The sequence below is a fragment of the Castor canadensis genome, chromosome 7 (genome assembly GCF_047511655.1).
Source record: "Castor canadensis chromosome 7, mCasCan1.hap1v2, whole genome shotgun sequence".
NCBI lineage: Eukaryota > Metazoa > Chordata > Mammalia > Rodentia > Castoridae > Castor > Castor canadensis.
Window position 1 is genome coordinate 63,016,534 of NC_133392.1, and position 16,690 is coordinate 63,033,223.

The following is a 16,690-nucleotide window of genomic DNA, read 5'->3' on the forward strand; positions in this document are numbered from 1 at the left end:
GGGGCTCTGAGCCTCAGGTGAGAGGATCCTCACCTGGCAGAGGCCCTAAGTGTAGCCCTTGCCAGTGCTGGGCCCTCAGGCCTCCATTTATAGGAGCCTCTGTATATAAGCAGTTTGAGATCTCAGATCCTAATCTGGACTATTCCTGGAGGGGTGGAGGGTGGGAGGGGGTACTCAGCTCTGCTGTTGCCCATCTTTTCTTTGCTACTTAAAGATGGAGAGTTTATTCCCAAGGCCAAGACTCAGGCTTTTAAGATGGTTGACTGGGGTCCAGTGTTTTGGCATAATTTTCAGTTTATAGCTGGCACTTAGTCGTGTGAAGAAATACTATCTGTAATATTATTAGTCTGTGAAAATGATACGTTTATGGACCAAACGAATCATTTAGCTTCTTTCTCAAAGTATGAAAAGCCCCCTAGAAAATAATAAATGAATTAAATCTCTTCATCTTACATAAATGCATTTGTCTGAAGACTCCAGGAAGGGTAGTGGTTAAAAAAATTCTCATTATATGTACAATTATTATGTGCCAATTAAAAGGAAAAATTGGTAACAGTACCACCAAATATTTTAAAGAACCTGCACTTTTTCACATCTCTCTCTTCCACACACAGGAACTCACACACTCACATCACATCAATTCCATGAAGTGGGGTAAATATGGTTCCCATTTGAGAGGTGAGAACCCAGACACAGAGGTTAAATGCTCTGCTCAAAGCATTTAACACTGGGCAGACTGCCAGTGGTGAAGCTGGAACAGGGCCAGCTACATCATTTAAGGCACAGTCAAAACTGCAGGGCTCTTTTTCAGAGAGCAGGGAAAGCTGGGACTGTTGCTCAGTGGTAGAGCGCTTGCCTGCCATGTCCAAGGGCCTGGGTTCCATCCCCAGCACCATGCCAAAAAAAAAGAAAAAAAGCCAGGGAAAAGTGCCATTAAAGATACCATAAAGGTTTTTTCTTTGAAAATGTCTTAGTTATAAGAAATAATAAGGATAGTAGTGATACACTGGTAATAATATGAATTTTTAAATATTGTTGGTGGTATAAGAGTTTGAACTCCAGACCCCACACTTGCTAGGCAAGAACTCTGCCACTTGAGCCATGCTCCCAGCCTTTTTGTGTACTTTGTCCAGGGCTGCCCTCAGACTGCAATCTTCCTTCTTATGCCTGCCACATAGCTGGAACCACATCATGCACTGCCATGCACAGCTTGTTGGTTGAGATGAGGTCTTGACAACTCTTTGCCCTTGCTGGCCTTGAACTGCAATCCTCCCAATCTCTACCTCTAGAGTATCTGGAATTATAGGCGTGAGCCACTGCCCTTCCCATACCTCCAATTTTGATGTCATAATTTTACATAATGCATAATACTTTATTAATATATGATATCTTGCTTGATCATAAGATTTTTTTCACTTGCTTTTCTGAAAATTAATTTATTAGTGCACCAAAGTTAATACTTTTAACTACTTCAGATTCAATCAGTATAACTGCAAGCAATTTCATTTGCTCTTGACAAATGAAGATGGCAAGTAATATTAGGTAATTGGGAAGAATTTTTTGCTAACACAACTGTTGGTGGAGCTGTTAAGAGTATTTTTTCTTGTTTCTTGTTAGCTAAAAAAATATTGTGGTAAAAGAAACATAATTAATATTTACCATTTTAACTATTTTGTAGAGTATAGAGCAGTGTCTTAAGGACATTTGTACATTGTCGTGCAACTATCACCACCATCCATCCCAGAACTTACTCATCTTAGACTGAAGCTTGGTAGCACTAAGCACAATTCTCATTGCCCTCTTCCTTCAGCTGCTGGCTCTGCCATAGTGCTGGTGAATTAGGCTATTTTAGTTACTTCATTCACACAGAACCATGCAACATGTGCACTTTGTGCTAAAAGAGACCTGCCTTCAAAAATATGAGTTCAACACACTGAAGGATCGACTCTAACTAGGTTGTGAGACATGCATCTCAGTTTTTCTTTCTATAAAAGGAATTTATCATTCTTCCCACAATCCTGAGATAAAACAAATTATACTAACGTGGTATAAAAGATAAGAAACAATGCTATTTGGCTGACTACTTTGTCTTGGCTGTTTCTCTAACTTTGTGGCTGGAGTAGTCTTATTTGGAGGCTGCTTTTCTCTTCTAATCCTACTGTCTTGGGGTGTGGGGATTGAACCCATAGCCTCACACATCAAGCAAGCATGCTACCATTGACCTATATCCCTATTCCCTGTTCTATCTATTTATTTATTTATTTGTGGAACTGGGGTTTGAATTCAGGACTTCATGCTTGCAAAGCAGGTGCTCTATTGGTAGAGCCACACCTCCAGTCCATTTTGCTCTGGATAGTTTTGAGATAGGGGTCTTGTGAACTATTTGTCTGAGTTGGCCTGAGACTTCCATCCTCCTGGTCTCAGCCTACCAAGTAGGTGTGAGCCTACTTTTTTTTTGTCCGTAGTCACCCCAGTGGGTGCGAGGCAATGTCTCATCGTGCATCTCCCTAACAACTAGTTATGTGAGGCATCTTTTTATGTGTATGTCGGTCATTTCTCTCCTCTTTGGAGAAATGTCTATTTGAATTATTTGCTCATTTTTAATTGGGTTGTTTTTGTTTATTATCATCATTGTCATTGTAATTGTCATCATTTTTGAAGTTCTTCCCATGTAGCCCAGGCTGGCTTTGAACTCGTGATCTTCCCACCTCAGCCTCCTGAATGCTGATACTCCAGGTGTGTGCCACCATGCCTGGCTGAAGCAAAACTCTTCAGAGGAAGGGATCTCTGAAATTCAAGCTTGTTGAACCATTACAGATGGCAGCCAGAAAGGAGAGGTCCTGGGCCACTCGCCCAGCTACAGCTAGGCGAGGGGAGATTGGAAATGTGCTGCTAGACCTGGAGCTGAGGGTGTTTTTATAAACGAGGGGAGGAGAGTGCAACTTGTTCATGTCGGGCCTACATCAATCATTGCTAGGAGGGCCCAGATGACAGGAAGTAGGGAAAGCTTGGGGTAGGACAGCAGTCTACATAGATTCAGATCCAGCCTTAGCCGAAACTGATCAACTTTCTTTCTCTCCTAACACCTCGACCCTTGGGCCCTTGCAATGAAATTTAGGGCATCTCAGAATTCTCTTCTTAGAATATGAAATGCTCAGTATTGGGGTTTGAACTCAGGGCTTGTGCACACTAGGCAAGTGCTTTACCACTTGAGACATGCCCCCAGCCCTTTTTGCTGTAGTTATTTTCAGACGGAGTCTTGCTAACCTGGGCTGGTGTGGACTATGATCCTCCTATCTATGCCTCCCAAGTAGTTGGGATTACAGGCATGAGCCACCATGCACAATTAAAAACACTTGTTTTGTTTTGTTTGCTGACTTATTTCTGTCTAGATTCTAAGGGTTGTCCTGTGCAACATAGCAGCTCACTCTTATCACGATAGGAGATGCTATCGGGTTTTGAATGAGAAATAGAAGATTGTTGTTGAAACAGATAAAAAGAATTGTGAGCTGGTGGAGTGGCTCAATTGATAGAGAGCCTACCTAGCAAGCATGAGACCCTGAGTTCAAACCCCAATACCATTTATTAAAAAGTAAACAAATAAAACAAACCCAAAACAAATTGTGCTACCTATTACTAAATGTTTTTTCTCTCTGTGACGATCAGCACTTACTGCTTACCTTCTTAGCATGTTTTAGAAAATAACCATTTCTTACATGATATTCTGACTCAGCACCTGGTATAGAAACGTGACATGATCTTCAAGGACTTCCAGTCATGCTTTCCATGTTTTCCTGGGGCCACTGGGCTTCCAGTGTGTTCATCCTTTCACAAGCACTTCCTCCCTTTTGCGTCTCTGTTTTAAAATTTAGCAAGCCTTTCTTTACGAATGAGACGGTGATGAGGCTGACTTCGTGGACACTGCATATGTGCTAATGAAAGCCGTCCCACTGGGTGCGAGGCAGTGTCTCATTGTGCATCTCCCTAACGGCTAGTTATGTGGGGCATCTTTTTGTGTGTGTGTCGGTCATGTCTCGCTTCTTTGGAAGAGTCAACTGGGGAACCCAGGCAACTGTCACTGCTAAAAATCACTCAGAAATTTGTCCCAGGACTAGTTCGTAAGCCATGTATGCTGCTCCATTGGCCGCAGGGGCTACATCTGTGGTTCTCCACCAAGTTGCACGTTGGGATAATGTAGGGAGCCATGAACCATGCCCAGGCTCATCCCTGGAAACTGACTCATCGGTGTGGAGTGTGCTGCATTTTGACTTAAGTTTTAAAGTATGTGGTAATAAGATAAGGTTTTTGTGTTCACTTTGGCTTTTTTTGCATATGACGTCCGGTTTCCCTGTGCCATTTGTTGAAAGCACTGTCCCAGCACTTGGGAGGCAGAAGCAGGAGGATTCTGAGCGTAAGGCCAGCCTGGGCTACACAGTGAGTTCTAGGCTAGACTAGGATACATATCAAGACAATAAGCAAACAAAAATTTCCAGATAGGGGTTGCAGTGTAGTTCAGTGGTATACTGTGAGCTTACACACACAGGCCCTGGGTTCCATCACTAATATCAAAAGAAATAAATGTGAGCAGTGGCTCACATCTGTAATCCTACCTACTTAGGAGGTAGAGATTGGGAGGATTATGGTTTGAGGCCAGTCCAGGCAAAAAAGTTTGAGAGACCCCTAGCTCAATCAATTAAAGCCGAGAATGGTGGTACACACCTGTCATCCCAGCTATGTGGGAAATGTAAACAGGAAGATTGTGGTCCAGGTCAGCATAGGCATAAACTCAAGCCCCTATTCAAAAGGTAACTGAAGCAAAAATGGCTGGGGGTGTGGCTTAAGTGGTAGAGCGCCCACCTAGCAAGCACAAGGCTCTGAGTTCAAATTCCACAATCCCCCCAAAATAAGTTATTGAGACCCCATCTCAACAAAATCAGGCATTATGGTAAGAATTTGGGTATATACACTTAAAAAATATAACTATAAATAAAAAAATGAAAATATAACTACAAAATATATAAAATCTAATTCAACAGACAAGCCAGGTATGGTGGCACACATTTATAATCTCAGCTGCAGGAGAGACATAGGCCAGAAGATTGTAGTCACAGACTGCCAGGGAGAAAAGTGACACCCTATCTTAAAACAAAACAAAACAAAACAAAAAAACCTACAGCAAAAAGAACTGGAAACATGGCTCAAATGGCAGAGTGCCTGCCTAGCAAGTGCAAGGCTCTGAGTTCAAGTGCCAAAATTGCCAAAAAAATTTCCAAATGAATTTTAGGACATCTTTTTATATTTCTGTTAAAAAGTCATTGGGATTTTAATTTCTTTCAGTAATGTTCTGCAATTTTCAGTGTACAAAATTTTGATTCCTTGGGTAAATTTACTTCTAAGTATTTTATTCTTTTTGAAGCTATTATAAATGCATGATTTTATTTTCCTTTTTGTTAAAAAAAATTATATTTCTTGGCGAGACCAGGGTTTGAACTCAGGGCTTTGTGCTTGCAAAACAGGCGCTCTACCACTTGAGACATGCCTCCAGTCCATTTTGTTCTGGTTATTTCAGAGCAATGTGGCTCTCATGAACTATTTCCCTGGACTGGCCTTAAACCTTGACCCTCTTGATTTCAGCTTCCCAAATAGCTAGGATTATAGGCATGAGCCACCAGCACCTGGCCTATACATGGTCTTTATCATGTGCCTTATATTCCAAATTTGTTGAGTGTTTTTACCATGAAAAGGTGTTAAAATCTGTCAATTTTCTGTCTGAACTGAAATGACCATTTTTTTCACCATTCTTTAAATTGATTCTTTAATTTTTTTCATATATTGAACCATCCATGCATTCCATAAATATCAGTTATGGTGTGAAATTCTTTTCATTTTATTTTATTTTTTAGCAGAGGTCAGAAAGATTTTATTTGCAGAGAATTTAGTTGGAGAAAAAAGAAGAGAAAGACTGCATATTGAGAATGCAGGGGGACCCGGAAACCGGTGATCCCCGTGAAATTCTTTTTAATTGGCTACAGAGTTTGATTTCCCAGTATTTTATGTCTTTTTATTTTTACTTTTTTGGCAGTACTGGGGTTTGAACTCAGGGCCTCTTGCTTGCTAGACAGTTGCTCTACCACTTACCTAAGCCACTCTGCCATCTCTGATTTTCTGGCATTTTCATGTGGACATTTGCAGCAGTATTCATAAGGGTATTGACCTGTAGTTTTCTTTGGTATCACTGTCTAGCTTTGGGATCAGGGTAAGGCTGAACTCTTAGAAAAAAAGTTAGGAAGTGTTCCCTTGTCTTCAATTTTTGGAAGAAATTGAGAAGGATTCTCTAAATGGTTGGTTGAATTTACCAGTTAAGCAATCTAGACCAGGGTTTTTTTCTTTTTTGGAAAGCTTTTAATGACTGATTTGGTACCATACTAGTTATAGGTCTAATTGGATTTTCCATTTCTTCATTTTTCAATCTTGATAGATTATATGTTTTAAAGAAATCGTGCTTTTCATCTAGGCTTGTGTACAATTGTTATAGAATTGCCTATGACCATCTTAATTTAATGCCAGTAGTAATGTCTCCCACATCACTGAGGAAACCCTTTTCCCATGTAATGCCCTTCAAAACCTCCAGAATTGACTCAGAAGCCAGGCGTCTGTGAGAGCAAAACTACAGTCCTTCAAAATGACTCTCTCCCTTTGCATTACAGAGGAAAAACCTAAATAAACCCGCGGGCTTATTTGATCTTAGTTGACTTAAGAATCGCTAATTTGGGAGGTCACACCCAAGCAGTACATGACTTCCCACTAACGTGGGTGTTAGATAATACCTCAGCCTTGTGCAGTGTGGAAACAGTTGCCTGGGTTGCTTTTCAGGGATGTGCCGGCCACTTTTGCTGAAAACACTGACTGTCCCCTGGGTCTGCAGATGTCTGGGGTGGCTGGAAGGGGATGAAGAGGCCTGGCATCTCTGACTTCATACTGTGCCCGCCTCTTGGGCTGCCTTAACCTTTGGGTGACATTCAGCTTTACAGGCAGACATGTTGGTCATTTGACAAATGTGTTCAGAATTGTAGTATAGGGTTAACTTGACCTAGATTTGCCTGGTTTCTCTCCTCCCCCTTGAAGGCTAAAGATACCTGTCAGCAGCCATGACTGGAAACACCAGACTACAAAAGAGCAAAAGGGGTAGCACCAAGTTCCTGGAAGACCTCTGCCTGTTCCCAGGAAATGTGTGATGGTATCTCCCCACTGTTAGCCTCTCTCACCCTCATCCCTTCATCCCAAAGTTGTAGCCACTCAGCCCCTCTGGACGTGAGAAACTGATCTGTGAACATGGCTCCCTCTTCTCCATTCTTGGCCAGTGAATAAAATCTTTCTCTACTCCCAAGGCTTGTTCTGTGGACATTATTTTTTGGTTTTTTTTTTTAAGGGAATGAGCTTCCAGAGCTGGATTCAGTAACATCCACTTTCATTTCTGACTTTAGCAATTTAGGACTTCTCTTTTACTTTGTCATTCTAACTAAGGGTTTGTCCATTTTCTTGATTTGTTTTTTGTTAGTTTATCTTAATTGTGACATTATCACAGATGCACAAATTCACCTCCTGTTATCCTCTCTTGTCCCTCCTCCTCCCTCCCAAGTCCTCTTCCCAAATAGTCCCTCTTCTGCTGTCATTTTTTTTTTATGCAGAGTCTGCATATGAGAGAAAACACACTACCTTTCTGAGTCTGCCTCATTACAGTTAACATAATGATCTCCAGTTCCATACATTTTCCTGCAAATCACATTTTTTGTTCTTTATGGCTGGCTGATACTCCATTGAACATATTTAGCACGTATTCTTTATCCATTCACCTGGGCTGATTGCATAGCTTGGCTGTTGTGAATACTGCCACAATAAACATTGGTATGCAGGTGTCTCTGTTGCATACTGACCTTGATTCCTTCAGGAGTGTGTTCAGGAGTGGTAGTTGGGTAATACAGTAGTTCTGTTTTTAAGTTTAGTGATTTCCATATGACTGTACCAATTGGTGTTCCCACGAACAGTAAGCATTCCTTCCCTCCACATCCTTGTTGGCGTTTGCGCTGACTGGGGTGAGACGGAATCTTAATGTCATTTTGATTTGCATTTCCCTGATGACTAAGGCTGTTGAATATTTTTACATCTATTTATTGGCCATTTGTGCTTATTCTTTTGAGAACTGTCTGTTCATTTGCCTAGTGATTGGATTGTTCTTTTGGTGTTTAATTTTTTGTGTTCTATGTGTTCTGGGTATTAATTTCCTGTGGGTTGAGTAGCTGGCAAAGATTTTTTTCTTATTCTGTAGGTGTTTCTTCACTCTGGTAATTCTTTTTCTGTACAGAGGCTTCTTAATTTGATGCCATATCGCTTATGAATTTTTGCTATCTCCTGAGCTCTTAAAGTCCTTCTCAGAAACTCATTGCTGATGCTGTGTCTTAATGTGTTTTCCTCTAATAGCTTCAGAGTTTCGGGTCTTACATTAAGATCCATTTTGAGTTGGCTTTTTTTTTTTTTTTTTTTTGTACATGGTGAGAGGTAGGGATCTAATTTTAGTCTTCAACATGTGGATATCCAGGTTTCTCAGCACCATTTGTTAAAGAGGCTGTCTTTTCTTCATTGTATGTTTTTGGCACCTTTATTGAGAATGATATGGCTGTAGCTGTGACAGTTTATTTCTGGGTCCTCTATGCTAGTGCAGGATCTACAAATCTGGTTTTATGCTACTGCCATCCTGTTTTTTTTACTAGGGCTCTGTAGTATAATTCAAAGTCAGGTATGATGAAACCGCCAGCATTGCTCTTTTACCTTAGCATTGCTTCAGTCTCTTGTGTGTCCATAATGAATTTTAGGATTTTTTTTTCTATTTAGGTGAAGAATATCTTTGGAATTTTGATGAGGATTACATTGAGTCTGTAGATATATTTCAGTAATCTGGCCATTTTCACAATATTAACTATGCTAGTCTATGAACACAGGAGGTCATTTCACTACCTTCTAGTGTCTTTAATTTCTTCAGTGTTTTACAGTTTGCATAACAGATCTTTTACCTCCTTGGTTAGGTCTATTCCTAATTTGTTTTTCTTTTTTTTCATTTATTTTTTTTTTGAGACTTTGTGAATGAGATTGTGTCTTGGTTTCTTTCTCAGCATGTTTGTTATTGGTGTGCAGAAAAACTACTGAATTTTGTATGTTGATCTATCCTGCTACTTCGCTGAAAGTGTTTATCAGTTCTAACAGTTTTCTGGTGGAATGTTTAGGTTCTTCTGAGTATAGGATCATATTGCCTGCAAATGGGGGTAATTTGACTTCTTTACTCGGTGGTATCCATTTTTCTTGTTCCTCTTGCCTTCCTGCCCTGGCTTAGGATTCAAGCACTGTATTGAAGAAGAGTGGAGAGAATGGATACTCTTGTCTCATTCTCAATTTTGGAGAAAATGCTTCCAGTCCCATCTCATGTCCGTGTCGTGTCCTCTCCACCCCCCTGCCCTGGTTCCATGTAATGCTGGCTGTTTGTCATGTGTAGCCTCTGTTATGTTGTGGTACACTCCTTCTAGTCCTATTTTTTTCAGTGTTTTTTTTTTTTTTTCCTTGAAAGGATGTTCAATTTTGTCAAATATTTTTCTGCAGCAATTGAGATGAGCATGAGATTTTTGTCTTTAATTTTTTTTTTCCCCCTTGTGTTGGGGATTGAACCCAGCACCTAGGGCTCACTAGGCAAATGCTCTACTACTTGAGCCATGCTTCCAAACTTTCTTTTTTTGTTCTATATTTTGTTTTTGAGATAGGAGCCCACTAACTTTCCCATAGGCCTCCCTTGAACTCATGATCCTTCTGCCTCTGGAGTAGGTGTGCACTATCACATCTGGTCCTTAATTCTATTTATGTGCTCTATTACATTTATTGATTTGTATATTTTATTCATCTTTGCCTCCTGGAGTGAAACGAACTTGATCATGGTGTATGATCTTTTTAATGTGTTGGTGAATTCGATTTGCAAGTATTTTATTGAGCATTTTTTTCATCTATGTTTGAGGAAATTGATCTATAGTTTTTTGTTGTATTCTTTACTGGTTTGGGGATCAGGAATTTAGAAACATTTCTTCCCTTTATATTTTATGTAATAGTTTGAGGAACATTGGTGTTAGTTCTTCCGTAAAGGTCTGGTAGAATTCAGCAGTGAGTCCATTCAATCTTAGGGTTTTCTTGGTTGAGAGACTTTGTTACTGCTTTAATCTCATTGCTTGTCATTGATCTGTTTAGGTTATTTATATACTTTCAGTTCAGTTTCATTAAAGGATGTGTGTCTAGGAATTCATCTATTTCTTCTAGATTTTCCAATTTACTAGAATATGTTTTAAAAACACCCCTAGTGATCCTCTCAATTTCAGTAGTGTACGTACGTTGTAATACCCCTTTCCATCTCAGACCTTAAAATTGGAGTCTTCTCTTGCCTTTTAATTTGGCTATGAGTTTGTCAATTTTATTTTCAAAGAACCAACTCTTTATTTCATTGATCCTTTTTTGTTATTCTTTTAGTGTCTATTTCATTAGTTTCCACACTGATATTATTTCTTTCCATCTACTAATTTTGGATTTGGTTTATTCTTATTTTTCTAATACTGTGAGGCACATCAAGTTATGTATTTGCAATCTGATTTTTTTCTTTTTTGGCAGCACTGGGGTTTGAACTCAGGGCCTCACGCTTGCTAGGCAAGTGCTCTATCACTTGAGCCAGGCCTCCAGCTCCTTTTTATTTCTTAGTAACAGGTAGAATAAGTATGAAAATAAGCTATGCAAAAGTAAATTTTTTTTGGTGGTACTGGGGTTTGAACTCAGGGCTTCATCGTTGGTAGCAGGTGCTCTACCGCTTGAGCCACACCTCCAGCCCTTTTTGTTCTAGATATTTGAGATAGTCTTGCTTTTTGCCAAGGCTGACTTGGATGCGAGCTACTTGTTTACATTTCCTATAGTAGCTGTGATGATGGGTGTGTGGCACTGTGCCCACATTTCTCTGTTGAGATGGGTCTTGTGAACTTTTTTGCCCAGGTTGGCCTCTGACTCCTAAGTAGCTATGATCACGAGCATGAGCCATCCGTGCCCAGCCTGGGTTGAATTCTTGTAATTTTTGTGTAAACTCTATTGTTCAGTTTTATCACTTCCGATATTTAGAAGGGTCTATTTGGTTTTACTTAATTTAGTACAGCTGTGTAATATGAGAGCTTACTATGAGAAATGCAGAAACTGCTTGTCCATTGAGGAGCTCAGTTAGAAATTAAAAGCAAAAGCTTTTAAAAAAGTGTATTTTTCTATGTTCATGAGTTTATGTAGTTTCTGTAATTTCTCATGCTGTTGATTTCCAATTTTATTCAAGTATGATTTAATACAATAAGATTTTTTTTGTGTGTGTCTTGCTTGGTAGGGCATGTGGCTCAAGTCTGTAATACCAGCTACTCAAGTGGTGGAGAATAGGAGGATCACAGTTTGAGGCCAGTCTGGAAAAAAGTTAGCAAGACCCTATCTCGATAAGCCAGGCATGGTCCCAGCTATGCAGGAGGCCATGGGTAGGGGGATTTCCATCTGAGGCTGGCCTTGGGCAAAAACATGAGACCCTACTTAAAAAATAAAGCAAAAAAAAGGGTTGGGGTCATGGCTCAAGAGGTAGACGCCTACAAGGCAAGCATGAGGCCCTGAGTTCAAAACCCCAGTACCACAAACAAATAACATAAATAATACTAGCTGGGTGTGGTGGTTTGTGCTGTAATCCCAGCACTTGGGAAGCAGTGGCAAGAGGATTGCAAATTTGAGGCCAGCCTGGGCTACACAGACAGTGATACCCTGTCTCCAAAAACTAAAAAAACCTCAAAACAACAACAACAACAACAACAAAAAAAAAACCCAAACAAAAAACCAAACAAATAATACTAAAGAAAAAAGTAAAAGGATTTTAAAAAATAATAATTAAAAAAAAAACCCAAAAAAGCAAGGAACTCAAGAAGCTTCTTTCCAGGTCCTCTGACGCTGGAATCCACCAGGTCTGGGCAGGAGTGGGTTCTAGCTAAACTTACTGTAGCTCCTCCCTGTTCCCAGGGTACCAGCTGATGCTGGACGCGGGCTGAGGCCCACTGTCAGGGCTGGTGACTGTAGAAGTCCCCTTCTCTGTGTACCCATTGCTGGATGCACACCAGTGGCTGGCCCCAGTGAGCTCTGTGGCCTGAGGGCTCGGCAGGTTTCCGTTCACTCCCCAGGCCCCATGTCTGCACGGGTGTCCCCAAGAGCACGAGTATGGCTGCAGCAGACACACATGGGATTCTGCACTGGAGAGAGAGGGGACCTGAGCCTGCGGGGCTCGGTGCTGACAGAGCCCCGCCCCAGCAGTAACCACGCAGGAGGGAGGAGGCAAACCACGTGTGCTAGGGCGGCAGCAATGCCAACCTTGGGGACTCTCATCCTCCGCCATAACCCGCAGGCGAGAGGACTCACTCCTTGTCGCAGAGGGCAGATGCTCCAACCATGGCACCTCCCACAGCCTCAGCTCCCTGCTGCTTACCTTCTCAGCGTGTCCATGGCAGACCGTCATGGCTGGGTCATACACACAGCTGTCCCCAGGCTCCCGGACCTGTGACCGTTCCTTGTCCTCAGGTCGGGGAGGAGCGCTGCCTCAAACAGTAAGCCGCCTCTCCAGTAACACCTGGCTGTAGCACTGGTTTCCTCCCAACACGAGGCTGCCACTCGGAAGTCACTGTCATGCCAAATCCAACCTGGACTTAGTTTATGAAAGCCATGGGTTTCTCACGAGGCTAGGACTGCCAGTCTGTTGTCCCTGGGACTTTGGGCCCTCCTCCCCGCAGGGAGTTGTTTCCTACTTTCTGTGTTGCCTTCTGTTTTCTCCATGCTGTTCAGCTGTCCTGTCACCTTTGATTCCCAATGCTCTTCCTATTACTTTTATAAAACCAACTTTGGTTTTGTTTTTTTTCTCTATTGGCTTTCTATTCTAGTTCTTTAAGGGTAAAGTTAGGTTATTTGAGGTTTTTTGGGTTTTTTCTTTTTCTTGAAACAGGGTCTCAGTATGTAGCCAAGGCTGGTCTTGAACTCAGGATCCTCCTGCCTCAACCTCCTAAGTGCTGGTATTGTAGGCGTGCACCACCACACCTGATACTTTCCTGTGTGTGTGTGTGTGTGAAAGTTTTAGCAAGGATTTATTTTAGTGTAACAGGATAAAGTATAGACAAGAGGCGGGGAGAGAGGAAAGGAAAGAGAAACATCTCCTGTTCCCCATGCAGGAAATGGGAGCAAAGACTCTTACTTTCCTATTTTTTAATGTGTTTTCAGCTGTAAATATTCCTCTTAGCACTGCTTTTACTCTTCCCATGAGATCTCAATCTTTTAAGTTTTATTAGAGATTGTTTTATGCCTTAACATACATTCCACGTACATCTGAGGAAAACATGCATTCTGCTGTTGTTGGGTACTATCCTAAGTGTATCAGTTACTTGCTCTGTGTTCAAGCCCTCTATTTCCTTAGTGATTTTCTTCCTCATTATTCTACCCATTATTGATGGAGAGCTATTGCATTCTACAATTACTGGACAACTATTGCTGTGCTAATTCTGTCAAAGTTTACTTTTCTCTGAGTTCTGACACCACATACTTTTTTATGCCTCAGTGAATTGACTCATCAATACATAATGTCCTTTGTCTTATACTAGTTTTTCACTTAAGTCTATTCTGAGTGATAGTAGGATAATTGTGTCAATTCTCATTTGGTTACTATTTGCATGGATATATTTTTATTTCCTTTTATTTTTAGCCTATTTTTTTTTCTTTAGACCTAAAGGGAGTGTTTTATACACATACACTCAGTTCATGAGGGCTGAGCTCAGCCAGCACTGTACCATTGAGCATGCGCTCAGTCCACTTTTTATGTTTTCTTTAAATCTATTTTACAAATCTTTTTTTTTTTTTATTGGAGGGCTTAAGACATTGCTATTTTGCTGTTTGTGTGTCTTACAGCTTCACTTTGTGTTCAGCTGATTTTTTTTTTTTTTAAAGTAGTGGCACACCTTGATTCCCTTCTTACTTGATTTTGTATAAAGTTTTCAGATATTCTCTCTGTGGTTACCATGAAGTTGTAACAACATAATCTGAATAATTTGAACAAATGTATAGAACTCTGTTCACATATGGAAACTACTACTATCCAACTCTGCCCTCCCTTTTATCAGTGTCCTAAGTTCTACCTTTATGTACATTATACCCAGTGACAGGGTTACAATTACATAGTCATTTGTTTTTTAAATAACTTAGAAAATAAAAGATGAAGTTATGGAACAAAATTGTGCTAATCTCGTAAAGAAATGCTTTGCATTTGCCTATGACTTTACCTGAGATCTTTCTGTCTTCATGTAGCTCTGAGTTAATTCTGAGCATCCCAATCTGAAGGATTTCCTTCAGCGTTTCTTACAAGGTAGATCTAATGGTAATGTACTCCTCCAGCTTTTATTTTTCTAGGAATATTTAAATTTCTTCTTCTTTTTTTTTTTTCTTTTAGCACATTAAATATATCATTCTACTGCCTCTGGATTCTAGATTTCTGCTGAGAAATTGTCAGATAATCTGCCCTGTGTTCCTGTGGAGCCATGTACAGCCCTAAGGTTAATTCTCTACTGGACACATACACACTCCCCTCTTACCAGATCTCATCTATAAGACATAAATTCAAAGTTAAGAAATTTAAGAACTTGAAGACAGCGATTACAGAACATTGAATAAGCATGGAGTTCTTAGAGGGTGCCAGCCATGAAGTGGGCCCTGGCTGGGACTAAGAACTCATGATCAGCCTCCCAAATGCTGGGATTACAGGTGTGTACCACCACATCTGGTTCATCTGTCTATTTTTATTACGGTAACACTCTTAACTACTGTTGCTTTATAAGAAGTCTTTAAATAAGGTCATATAGTATAGCCATTTATTTAGAGATTCTCTAAAATTTCTCAGCAATGTCCCATTCTTACATTTTCTCAATATATAGCTCTTGCACATTTTCTTAAACTTAATTCCAAATGCAACAGTTTGGAGGCTATTATACATGTTTTTTAAATTTTACTTCCTAAAACCAGGCATGGTGGCACATGCCTGTGGTCCCAGCTACTTGGGAGGGACCAAGAGGTAGGAGGATTGCAGTTCAAGGCCAGCCAGAGCAAAGTTAAGACTTTATCTGAAAAACCAATTGAGAACAAAGGGCTTAGAATGGGGCTCAAGTGGTAGAACACTTGCCTAGTAAGCACAAGACCCTCAGTTCAAACCCCAGAACCACTAAAAAAAAAAAAAAAAAATCAGTTTCTAATTAATCTCTGTATACCCACTTTGCATACTACATTCTAATTATCCTGATAGTTTTTAAAAGCTTTCTTTCGTACATTCCCTAAGATTATTTTTATAAAAGCAATCATTGTCACCTGTAATGACTATTTCCTTTCTAAGGTTTGTGCCTTTTCTTTTCCTTATGTTATTGCACTCCACTACAATGTTGATAGAAGTGTGGGGAAGAAGACACTGTTGCCTTATTCCAAACATAGCATTTTACCACTTAAATATGATGGTAGAGAAAGGTTTTTGTTTTGTGGTACTCACCAGTACCTTGAGCTCAGGACCTTGACCTTGAGCTTGCTAGGAAGGTACTCTAAACAGGGTCTCACGGAACTACTTGCCTGGGCTGGCTTTGACCCGCAACCCTCCTGATCTCTGCCTCCTGAGTAGCTGGGATTACAGGTTGAGCCACTGGGCAGTACAAGATTTTTGTAAATGCCCTTTATCAAGTTGAGGAAATATATCAAATGTTTTCATCTATCGAAATGATTAATGTATTTTTTTTTCTCTTTTATCCTGGTCCTATGGTAAATTACTTAGGTTGGATTTATGACTTCAAACCAACTTTTCAATTACTCAATTTTTTTCATGCCTGACATTGGCAATCTGTTTCTTCTTTGTTCCTTTTATCAGTCTAGCTACAGGTTTATCATTTGTATTGATCTATTAAATCAGGATTTGGTTTCTTTGAATTTCTCTGTATTTTCTCCATTTTCTATTTCATTTATTTCTGATCTCTGTTACCCTTCTCTGCTGACTTATGGGTTAATTTGATCTTATTACAACTTTTCTGATGGTTTGTGGTAAGGCCCTGAAGTATCTTCTTTATAAAGCATCCTTGGAGATTTTCTTCTTGTATTTTTGAGACAGGGACTGAGTTCAGACTGGCTTTGAACTCAACAATCCGCAGCCTCCTAAATTTACAGATGTAAACCACTATGCCCAGCTTGTTTCCACTTTAAAAAAAATCATTGAGATTAATTTACATACCATGTAATTTACTAACTTAAAGTGGCTTTTAGTATATTCGCAGAATGTTGTAACTACAACTTAAAAACATTTTCATTACCCCAAAAAGAAACTTTACACCTCTTGGCTATCATTCCCCCAGGGGACCTCTCCAGGCAAGCAGTAACTGCTACTTTTCTGTAGACTTGCCTATTCTAGATATAGAATCACACATCATGAGGATCTTGGCAACTGACTTTATCTTTTACTTTTTATTGTTAAATAACTTTCCGTTGTAGGGGTTTTCTAAGCTTGTAAGGTGGAAACCTAGTTTAACATCTAACTTCTAACATG